Source organism: Plectrocnemia conspersa, unplaced genomic scaffold (genome assembly GCF_051122295.1).
Source record: "Plectrocnemia conspersa isolate PC_06_02 unplaced genomic scaffold, ASM5112229v1 ptg000010l, whole genome shotgun sequence".
NCBI lineage: Eukaryota > Metazoa > Arthropoda > Insecta > Trichoptera > Polycentropodidae > Plectrocnemia > Plectrocnemia conspersa.
In genome coordinates, this window is record NW_028277174.1 from 18,696,016 (window position 1) to 18,705,809 (window position 9,794).

Sequence of the window (9,794 nt, forward strand, 5' to 3'; positions counted from 1 at the left end):
AGTTTCCAAATAAATATAGAATAAGAGTGTACTACTTTAGATGATATGTGCTTTTTAGAAAGCTTTTTGAGGATAGTGTTAGATATTGCATCTAAAAATATGTTTTAATAAATGATAAATGCTTAACCATTTTGCAAGTTTTTTTATATTTTAATTACTATGCATAATTTAATTTAAATGCTTAAATATTGACAATAAACTATTGCAAAAATAAACAGTGAAGATATTTTATACATATTTTATTAATATCACATACTATATGTATATTACATTTTTTTTATTTAATAATATTCTTTCACAAAAATTTAAGATAATCGTGAAAATGAGAATTTTTATTTTTCAAGAAATTAAAAACGAACCAGAATCTGTGAGAACCATGAATCTATTCAATGACAATGTAATGTCACATTTTTGCAAAATATTCAAAAGGATGCAAAAGCAATTGTCATTGGACAGGTTTATATCCACGAAATAAAAAGATTGTATTAAGTATGCAGTGATTGACTAAGGTAATTTCTACATTAATAATAAATAAATTTAATTAAAATATTTTACAATAAATTTAAAGATTAAAAAATATACTTGTAATTTGTATTTATCAATTTATATGAATATTTTTTCGGGTTTTGGAAAGAATCAGCTTTTCATTATTTATTATGGAGAAATCTGCTTTGATATACAAGTGTTTTAAAATACAAGAACTTTTCCGGAACAAATTATGCTAATAAAGCAAAGTTCTATTGTAGTAAGTTTGTAATAATAATTATAACATATTTTATGAACATATTTGTAAGCCACCTGTATATTTACATATAAAACGGAAATACGCAAATTTATAAATTCCACTGACACTATCTGGTGCTAATTATAAATAGCTAACACCTAAAATGCAAATGTATTTTTATATACGGGTTTATTTTCAACGCGTAAGATGTAGATAATCTATTCAGGAATCGCATATTTTTAAAAAATATATAAAAAAAATATCTCGCGTTATATTTTTGTGGCTTAAGGTCAGACTCGGCAAAAGGTGAAAGTTTCGCAGAAATAAACTTTGTTCTCTCGCTCTCGCGCGTGTTGGGTATGCGATCATAAATATTATATCAACGCACAACGGTGCTCGGTTAAATATGTTACGTTGTAAAGGCGTTTCAGCTGGAAACGATAAAGAGAATTGTCCTCAGAGTGTCATCATATTCCCGTATTTTCGCACGTATCGACGCCCTTTGCGACTGTAAAGCTTCGGCTGTATTTAATTTGACGTCGGAATGAAATATGACTTTATGGCCGTAAAGTGAAAGTAATATCACAACTTAACGTGGGACTTTGCGCCGAGATCGATTAATAAGTGCCAGGTTTTAAACGTAAATTTTGCCAAAAACTTGGTTCGCTTCAGCGTTGGCTAATCGCCTTTTTAATCGGAGAAAATATTTCAACTCGAACTTTAATTATGGCTTATCGTCGACGCAATTTTACTAATAAAAAATAAAAAAAACCTAACCAAAACGGTGTGAATTTTTCATTGTATGTATCAGCACTTATTTTTTATATATTTTTATATCATAATACAACCAATAAATAGAAAGAATGTGAAATATTATAAAAACCTAAGCTTAACATTGATCAATTCAGATAATCCTCCCAGTGTAAAAGAAAGGTGTATTTCGTTATATATTGTATAAGTTGTATTAGATAATAATATAGTTATTTTCTCGAATACCAATTTAAGCGGACTTTTATTAATATGTCTTTTTAAATAATCCATATCTAAATGCACATAAGAATCAGCTCTTACAGATTTAGAATATAGTTTCACATGCCAATTCTCATATGTTGTTATTGATTGAATTTACAAATAATTAAAAAAAATCATCATAATAATCATTAATTTTTAATTAAAAAAGTATTAAATAAATTCACTTTTAAAGACAATAATCTGTTTTAAAAAATACATAAAAAACTAATACTGTATTGAAACATTTAAGCTTTGTTTTTGTAGATGATGCGATTTATATTTAGCGACTTACAATTTCGAATACAACTTTGCTTTTAAGCTAAATTTAAAACTAAAAACGTTAACGAGCTATAATTTTGTGAATATTTACTAAAAAATACAGCTGTTTTTTACTTATTTAATAAATATACTTGCGGTCCATACAAATAAATGTAGAAAAAGAAGAGACGATGCAATGTCTATATTTTATTCTATAAGAATCAGCACGATTTGAAAAGACTAATTGAAAATTTACATAATACTACTGTTCTTGCGAACGATACTTAGAATACAAAGTTAATGCTGGTAATTATGCAGTAGTGTAAAAAATTATCAGCATCTTAAAGAAGTACATATCGTGTCCCAATAAGGCGTTCAACAATTATTACATAGATGGAAAAAAGAAACAGCGAGATGAGGGATAACTCATTAATAAAAAAATGGACTTATTCTGTTTCCCAAAAGTTACACCAGAGGAGACAAAAGTCGAAGCTGATTCGTCTTAGTTCGCAGGAGCTGCCCTTAGCCGATTGGTCCCCAGAGTGTCTGCCTCACAGAGAGGTCCCGTACCTTCTGTCTTTAGCAGATCGGCTTCCCTTTTCTCTATAACACCTAGAATTGTGCCATTAAAACTATACCCAATTTGCGTTAACACAGTCAGTTCGAGAGCTATTCATTTCATGATTAATTATAATAATGCCAAGTTTGGTTTAACGACCCTACTATTAGCTCTAAAGCACATGATGCGGATATACGTTCGATATTAACATCAAAGAATACAAATACCATCAAAAAAGGATGAACCGAATGCGGAATTATCATTTTTTTTAATTTCAGCTCTTACTTTGATCAGAAATGTTCTTAAATTGCCGCGATTAGCTATTTGCAATCAGCTTTTTTTAAATAGCATATTTATGACAGCACTACGTTTTACTAAATACAATTAAAAACTCTTGAACATGAACCCTCAATCCACGATATAATGTTGGTATCTGTTTTTCCAGACAGAATTGCAATTTTTGTATTAAATTTAAATTCCTCATGCGTAGTTATGTTCTTACTTTAACATTGAGGATTATTTTACGATTGTACCCAATCAGAAACAATGATTTTAAGAACATCTAAACCGAATTTTGTCCAATAGGAGAGCGCAAAAAACAATTATCTCTTCTCAAAAGTCAAAAATTCACGTCAAAAGCAATAAAATCGTGCCGTCGCCGTCGCAGTGGGAACGCTCGTTACCGAGCGTTCCCACTGCGGCGCCGCCAACACGATTTTATTGCTTTTGACGTGAATTTTTGACTTCTGAGAAGTGATAATTGTTTTTGCGCCCTCCTATTGACCAAAATTCGGTTTAAATATACTTTAACCAATACTCTCATATCAATACTCTAATATTAGTAAGGATAGCTATCATATTTTTATAACATAGTGACAAACTATGGAGCAATATGCGAAATGCAGCATCTGTCTGTACTTCTTCTTCCGCTAATTTTCCCATGAGAGATGAGTTCGCTTAGATTGTACTTTGGACTTGACCTAATAAAAGTTCTTAAACTATACTTAGTTTCAGAACTTCGATCAGGTAAAATTTGGGTTTAAAATATGTATCTAACTACGTATGGAAAAATCAGTCAAAAAAAATCTATTTTCACTAATAAAAATATATATTTACCGGTGAAAAAGTATTCTTGAATGATTTTCCTAAAATAACATATTTTAAAAAATATTTTCGTGATAGATTAGAGACTGTTTTTTTTTAGATTTTCTTTGAGAGATAAAACGAAAATTTTCGGTTTAGAATCAGGGGCGGCATTTCAGCTTTTTTATATTTCGATTTCATTAAGACACATAGTATTAAATTAAATGGCATGCATTTTTCTAGTCATATTCAAGGGGTAGCAAATTACGTCTCTGCTTTATAATGAAATTTCTACATAGCACACTGGAATACAAATCTCTAAATTCAGATTGGTGTATATTTTTAAGAAAGCACTTATTTAAGCCACTAACTAAAACTTCGTTTTTAAGCCCTACCTAATTACTAACGCTTTTAAGGAAAATCAAAAGTGTTAAAAATCTCTATAAGTCCTGCAAAACTTTCAGACTTTTCAGCACACTGTCGGATAGAATTTATATGTTTTCAAGCGCATATAGTTGCCTTATTAAATTATTGGTAAATTATTTTCTATTTATTTTATTTGTATGTAAAACGTGATCCAACTTCAGTTTATGAACTTTTTTTATAATCAAAGATATCCTTAAATATATATTTTTAAAAAACATTTTTTATAAACTAAAGTTGGATCACTCTTGTCAGTAGTCTGTTTGTCCATGAATACACATTTTAAAATTAACAAATAAAAAAATGTTAATAGAATCCGCAATTAGCTTAATCTTGCACACCCAAATCGACTATGAAATCTGTGCGATAAAGCACGTTGCCACTTTAATTTATTTCTTTAAAATACAGGCGCGTTTTATTTGAATATATAATGGTGCTATGAAGTCTACAGAAGTGAAGGACAATAACGACGATCGTCGCGGAGGATACACACACAGCTCTTTCGGCACAATGTGCAATCGAGCCAGAGCGTTATCAGTCATCCTTTTGAAGGTTTGAAGGCATGACATGGCACAGCGCGGCTGTTAAGAACGAAGGAGAAGGACGACGGAGAAGAGTCACCGAGCGCTCGCTCATAAATTTGATATCCCGCCCGTAATCCGGCCCTGTCTCGCTCGTTCTGCTGTGGAAATCCGCAATAAACGCAAATAACGCCGCCTCGCACGATTCTTTTCATATTTTCACCCACTTATACTTCCTCCTCGCGCTTCCTTCTTATTGTGCTGCGAGCTCGTAAGCACCAACTTCAGACTTAATATTTGATTTATTCCGGCCGCCGGAGTGGAGCACACGCCAAGGATGTGTGCGTGTGTAATATAATACTTTGTGCGTGAATGTAATGTAATATTTATGTCCCTTTTATTACGCAATCAAGATACCTAAGAAAAACGCGAAAGATGCTACACATAAAACCGTCCATTCATATGCAATTATAAATTTTATTTATTCTTGTGAGAAACATGTAGCTTTCACAAGACAACAAATGTAGTATTGCTAATCATGGCCACACAATCAAAAAACGATTACGTTTTTATAGCTTTTACTTTATTAATTAATGCAACTATTTTACTTATTAAAAATAACTTTAAAAATAATTCAAGAGATAATATTATCTGCAGCTCTTTTATTTATCCCAATTGACAAGATAATGGACGAAGAATGTATCATTTATGTATCTAGTATATAATGTTGCACATTAATGTTATTAACCGTATTATGCTTCTGAAGAATTTGCTGCATTATTGCTAACAGTAGTCAATGCTGAATTTATTCATCATATTAAATAAATACTTTTTGATGTATAATAATATTACGCTGATATATTTGAAATCAAAACATGAAATAACCTAAATTTTAATTATATTATCAGAGCATAAATTAATTTTATGTTAATAATGTTAAATATAATAGAATTAAATATCAAATTAATCATAAAAAAAATATATTTTAAAATTATAATTTCAAAAGAATTAAAAAATGAATAATTATAAAATTGTTTGTTAAGAAAAATTCCCACTAGTTTCCATCTGCGTCTTACTGGCTGCGAAATCACACTCCTTATGTTAAAAACTCGAAAAAACAAAATACATGCAAGACGAAAATAAAAGTTATTTAGAAATAAAATAAATAAATAATTTTTTTGAATAAGTTTAACGTTACTGGATGTAGGAAAATTGAATATCGAATGGGATAGGTGTAAAGTATGCGAAGATATATTTATATACCGTTGTTATAACTGCTATGGATATAATTATAAAACTAGTGAATGTAGGAATTAAAAAAATGTTTAAAATGTGGATCAGAAGAGTATTTAGTAAAACAATGAGATAGAAAAAATAATTGTGTAAATTGTTGCAGAGCAAATAAAAACTTAAATTTTAATTTAAATGTTGAACATAGTTCGTTGGATAAAAATTGTTCCATATATAAAATATATGCCCAAAATTATCATAGCAAAATACAATACAATATATAGCAACTAATTAAATTAATTTTATATGGTAAATGCAAATCTGTAACTGAAATAATGATTAATGCATAGGGTTATTTAACACATAATGAAGAGATAGAATTACTTGTTGAAAAGGAATATCCGCTATTTTTAGGATTAACAGTAACACATATCACAAGTGATATTGAAGAATATGAATTATATATTCACGATTATAATATGATTAGATGCGATTCTAATTCCAGACATAGTGGAGATGTTATACTGTAAATTAGAAAAGATATAAATTATAATACAATATTTAAAAATAATAAAGATTAGACATACTAGTACATCAGATCTCCATATTATTATGTTCAGCATATAGATCTTTAAACAGCTATCCAAACTTATTCATAAAATTCATAAATAATATTACAGAATGGAGTTTCGATCAAAATTTGGATAGTGTTTAAATTTGATAGTGTAACTTTAATTGAAAGATTTTTATACATCAAAAATATAAAAATTAGCACAAAAATTTCTTTATTTATTTAAAGTAGATTATTATTACTTAAAACGACTGTAGTCTCCGACATCATATGGTATGAGAGCTACTTTAAATATTTATTTTCCGAGCCTCTTCAAGCTAATTTATTATTTTACATATTAGTGAATATATATTTAATTAAAAATACAAAGATGTTTTTAGTTAAATAATAATAATAAATGTGATATATCAAAGTTAGTCTAGTATATGTAACACACAAAATAGTAATATATTTGGTTTATAGATAAATACCATAATGTCTTTTTTCATATAATGAGAGTGGTGAATCGAATATCTAGTTATATGAGTTTTATTTATAAATTAATTAGATATAATAGTTTACGCCGCCTTATCTATGAATCAGATTGATAACATGAACGTCCTAATAAATACAATATGCTTTTAGAAATAGTTACTTTTAATTAAAATTATTTGCAGATGCCTATCTGATAATTGATATATACTTTTTTTAATATTATATTTTATTTTATTTTCTGACAAAACTTACACGCCTTATTTTATTTGATTATTTATGAAATTGTTGTACAGGGATACTAGATTATATAAAATAATTTTTAGAAACTTAAATGCATTTTTCTAATTTTATAATAATTTTGGTCTAATCTTTGCTAATTTTGCTTGCTTATGTGAGCTGCTTCAGTTTTATCCGAGCAACTTTGGTAAATTGTGGCAATAAAAATGCACTCGCTCAAAAACGGCCCTGGAACTTTTATACGGCCGTGTTTATTGTGTCATTAACAAAACATTTCGCACAAACCAAGTTCGTCATGATGACGAGATTAAATCTCGCCTCTCGGAGACATGATGAAAAGTCTCCCTCGCCGAATTTGAAATTTTAATTTAGGACTTTATCGTCATGGTTTAAATTTTATCTTCAAATACACGTTTTTTCTTTGAAATATTTTTTAAATTAATATAAACATACATAGTACGTTGTAGCGACGAATATATGCTAATTGATGTGGTTGAAGGGTGCAATTATCTGCGGCCTTCTCAAATGAAAAAGGCTTTGCTGCGAAAATTTCGATGCTTTATACGAAAACTTGGCGAAAGTTTTTACATCCATAAAGCGATGGTGTGGGTGGGTGAAGGATGTATAAGTGGCTTCTAGGTGGGCGGAAGGAAGGAAGGTGGAGGACGGATAAAGACGGACGGCCACGGAGCGTGATGTGAAACTGTTCCGATCGATCAAAGAACTTTCCAACACTTGCCCAGGGAGCGAAAAATAAATCTGGATCTGTGGTGGGAGCGGATTTTCCCTTTTATATCCCCTCCGTATGAAAAGCGACAGCGTTTCATAAAAAAAAATCCAGCGTTTAAAATTTTAAAAAACTACGATGTCAACATATTTATATTATATCATGTAAATAAGATAAATAAACACTACTATTGTATATAGATAACATACATTCATGATATATACATAACCTACTCTATAATTTACATGGTATATTGCTTCTGAAAAATGTAATATAAAGTTAAGTTAAATTATAATCTGGTGCAACGATTGTTCGAGCTCTTTGATCTGTATAGTAATAGCATCACGATTTTTTTTCTCTGGTAAATATTTCACGTATAATTATAAAAATAAAGATATTCATATTTATTTTTATATTAAGCAACATTTGTGAATCATCGTTTGGCATCTATAATTTGAAATCCCTGAAGAACTAAATATTCTCTTTTAATCTTAATGCCTGCACTACACTCCCTGGAAGTTGGCCAAGGTTGGCGAAGGACGGAGAATATAGTGGGTTACTTCGGTCGAGCTCGGTTCTGCCCGCTCTAAAATCTCTCGGAAGTTGTCCAAGGTTGCCGAGAACGGGAGGTAAAGTGGTGGTAATTCAGTCAACTTGGCCAGCTTCCAGCGCTTCCGAACATTGTCGGCATATTTTCCGAGTCAAAGGGACTGAAGTCGGAGCTGCTCTTTCAAGCGCGAGCGGTGAGATACTTCCTCTTTCGCTCCCTTGCGTGTTAAGTGACGAGAGTGAGCGAGATAATGATATAGTTTTTCGCAAACTGAGATAGAACGAGTAACTAGGTTCAATTTCAGTATGCGCGTAGGCGTCTTATAGTTAATACGCACGAATTGTGGTCACGTGGTCAAGTTATAATACCACATGCCTATCGGGGACTTCAACCGACTCTTACAGACATCTTTGAATATGTTAGGGCACCAAAAGTGATTAATTATGTGTTTGATAGTATATTCTACTAACAGAAATCGTTATTATATTTTTTTTCATAAAAAATTAAATAATTAAAAAATAATTAGTGGTACTTGATTTTGTTAAAAAAACTCGTTTCGAATAGCTTTATGTATTTTCCTTGATCGGTTTATATAAATTTCACACCATAACGAATTCTTATTTAGAATCGATGGCGACAAATTCTATGATAATCACAGATGTGGTGTTCGTATTCTGAAGTATAATTTTTATGCCTTATGGCATTTTGCAAAAGCCGACAAAGATTTTGCGTAAATTGAATATTTACGACCAAAAAGTTTTCACTGATATTGTATTGATGAGTGCCCACACAAACTTTTATAATTATCAGTAGCGTAATTTTAATAATATGACAATTTAAAAATTGCGATTATTTGGCACATTTTTCTATCGCGCGCAAATATGCTAGCTGTACATGACAACAGCCGCCGTCCAGACGGCATATGAAATTTGTGGTTGTGTGGCCGCTACTCGGAAGTCGGCGAACTCGACCGACTTTAGTTGAACTTCAGTTCGGACAACTTCCAGAGAGTGTAGTGCAAGCATAAAAGTTCAGAAAAAATTCTTTAGATATTTTTATATGAGGATATTTATTATCAGTTCTTGAATCCCAGCGTCTTTCTTGTAGGAGCGTTGAAATATGATTGTATATCGCTAAGCATTTCTTCAAATAACTGGAGGTTGCTGTCGACAATTAAACTATTCTCGAGGAATTCCAATTTTGGATTCCGGAACGAACACAAACGCGTCCTCTATTGCTACCCGCTAGAACTAAGTCGTCTGCACTAGCCGACTCGCCTATGCCTGTCGCCATCCGGCTCCTTAATACGCTGACAATGCACATTGATCCAATTAGCGTTAACTACAAGGAAATCCATCTGTTATGATGTTTATTACAAGAAACTGGTCCGGTTCGTATTTTATATATTATTTTTTATACCATCTAA

The 9,794-nt window shown here is 30.7% G+C and overlaps 1 long non-coding RNA gene across 1 annotated transcript; it reads right to left on the bottom strand.

Annotated features, from left to right (window-relative positions):
- Positions 1-1,707: 1,707 nt before the first annotated feature.
- LOC148230815 (uncharacterized) lies at positions 1,708-3,143 on the bottom strand. Its single transcript, XR_015810961.1, has 2 exons — positions 2,762-3,143; positions 1,708-2,724 (listed from the first exon to the last, which is right to left on the bottom strand). It is a non-coding gene; the product is annotated as an uncharacterized LOC148230815 (long non-coding RNA).
- Positions 3,144-9,794: the final 6,651 nt, after the last annotated feature.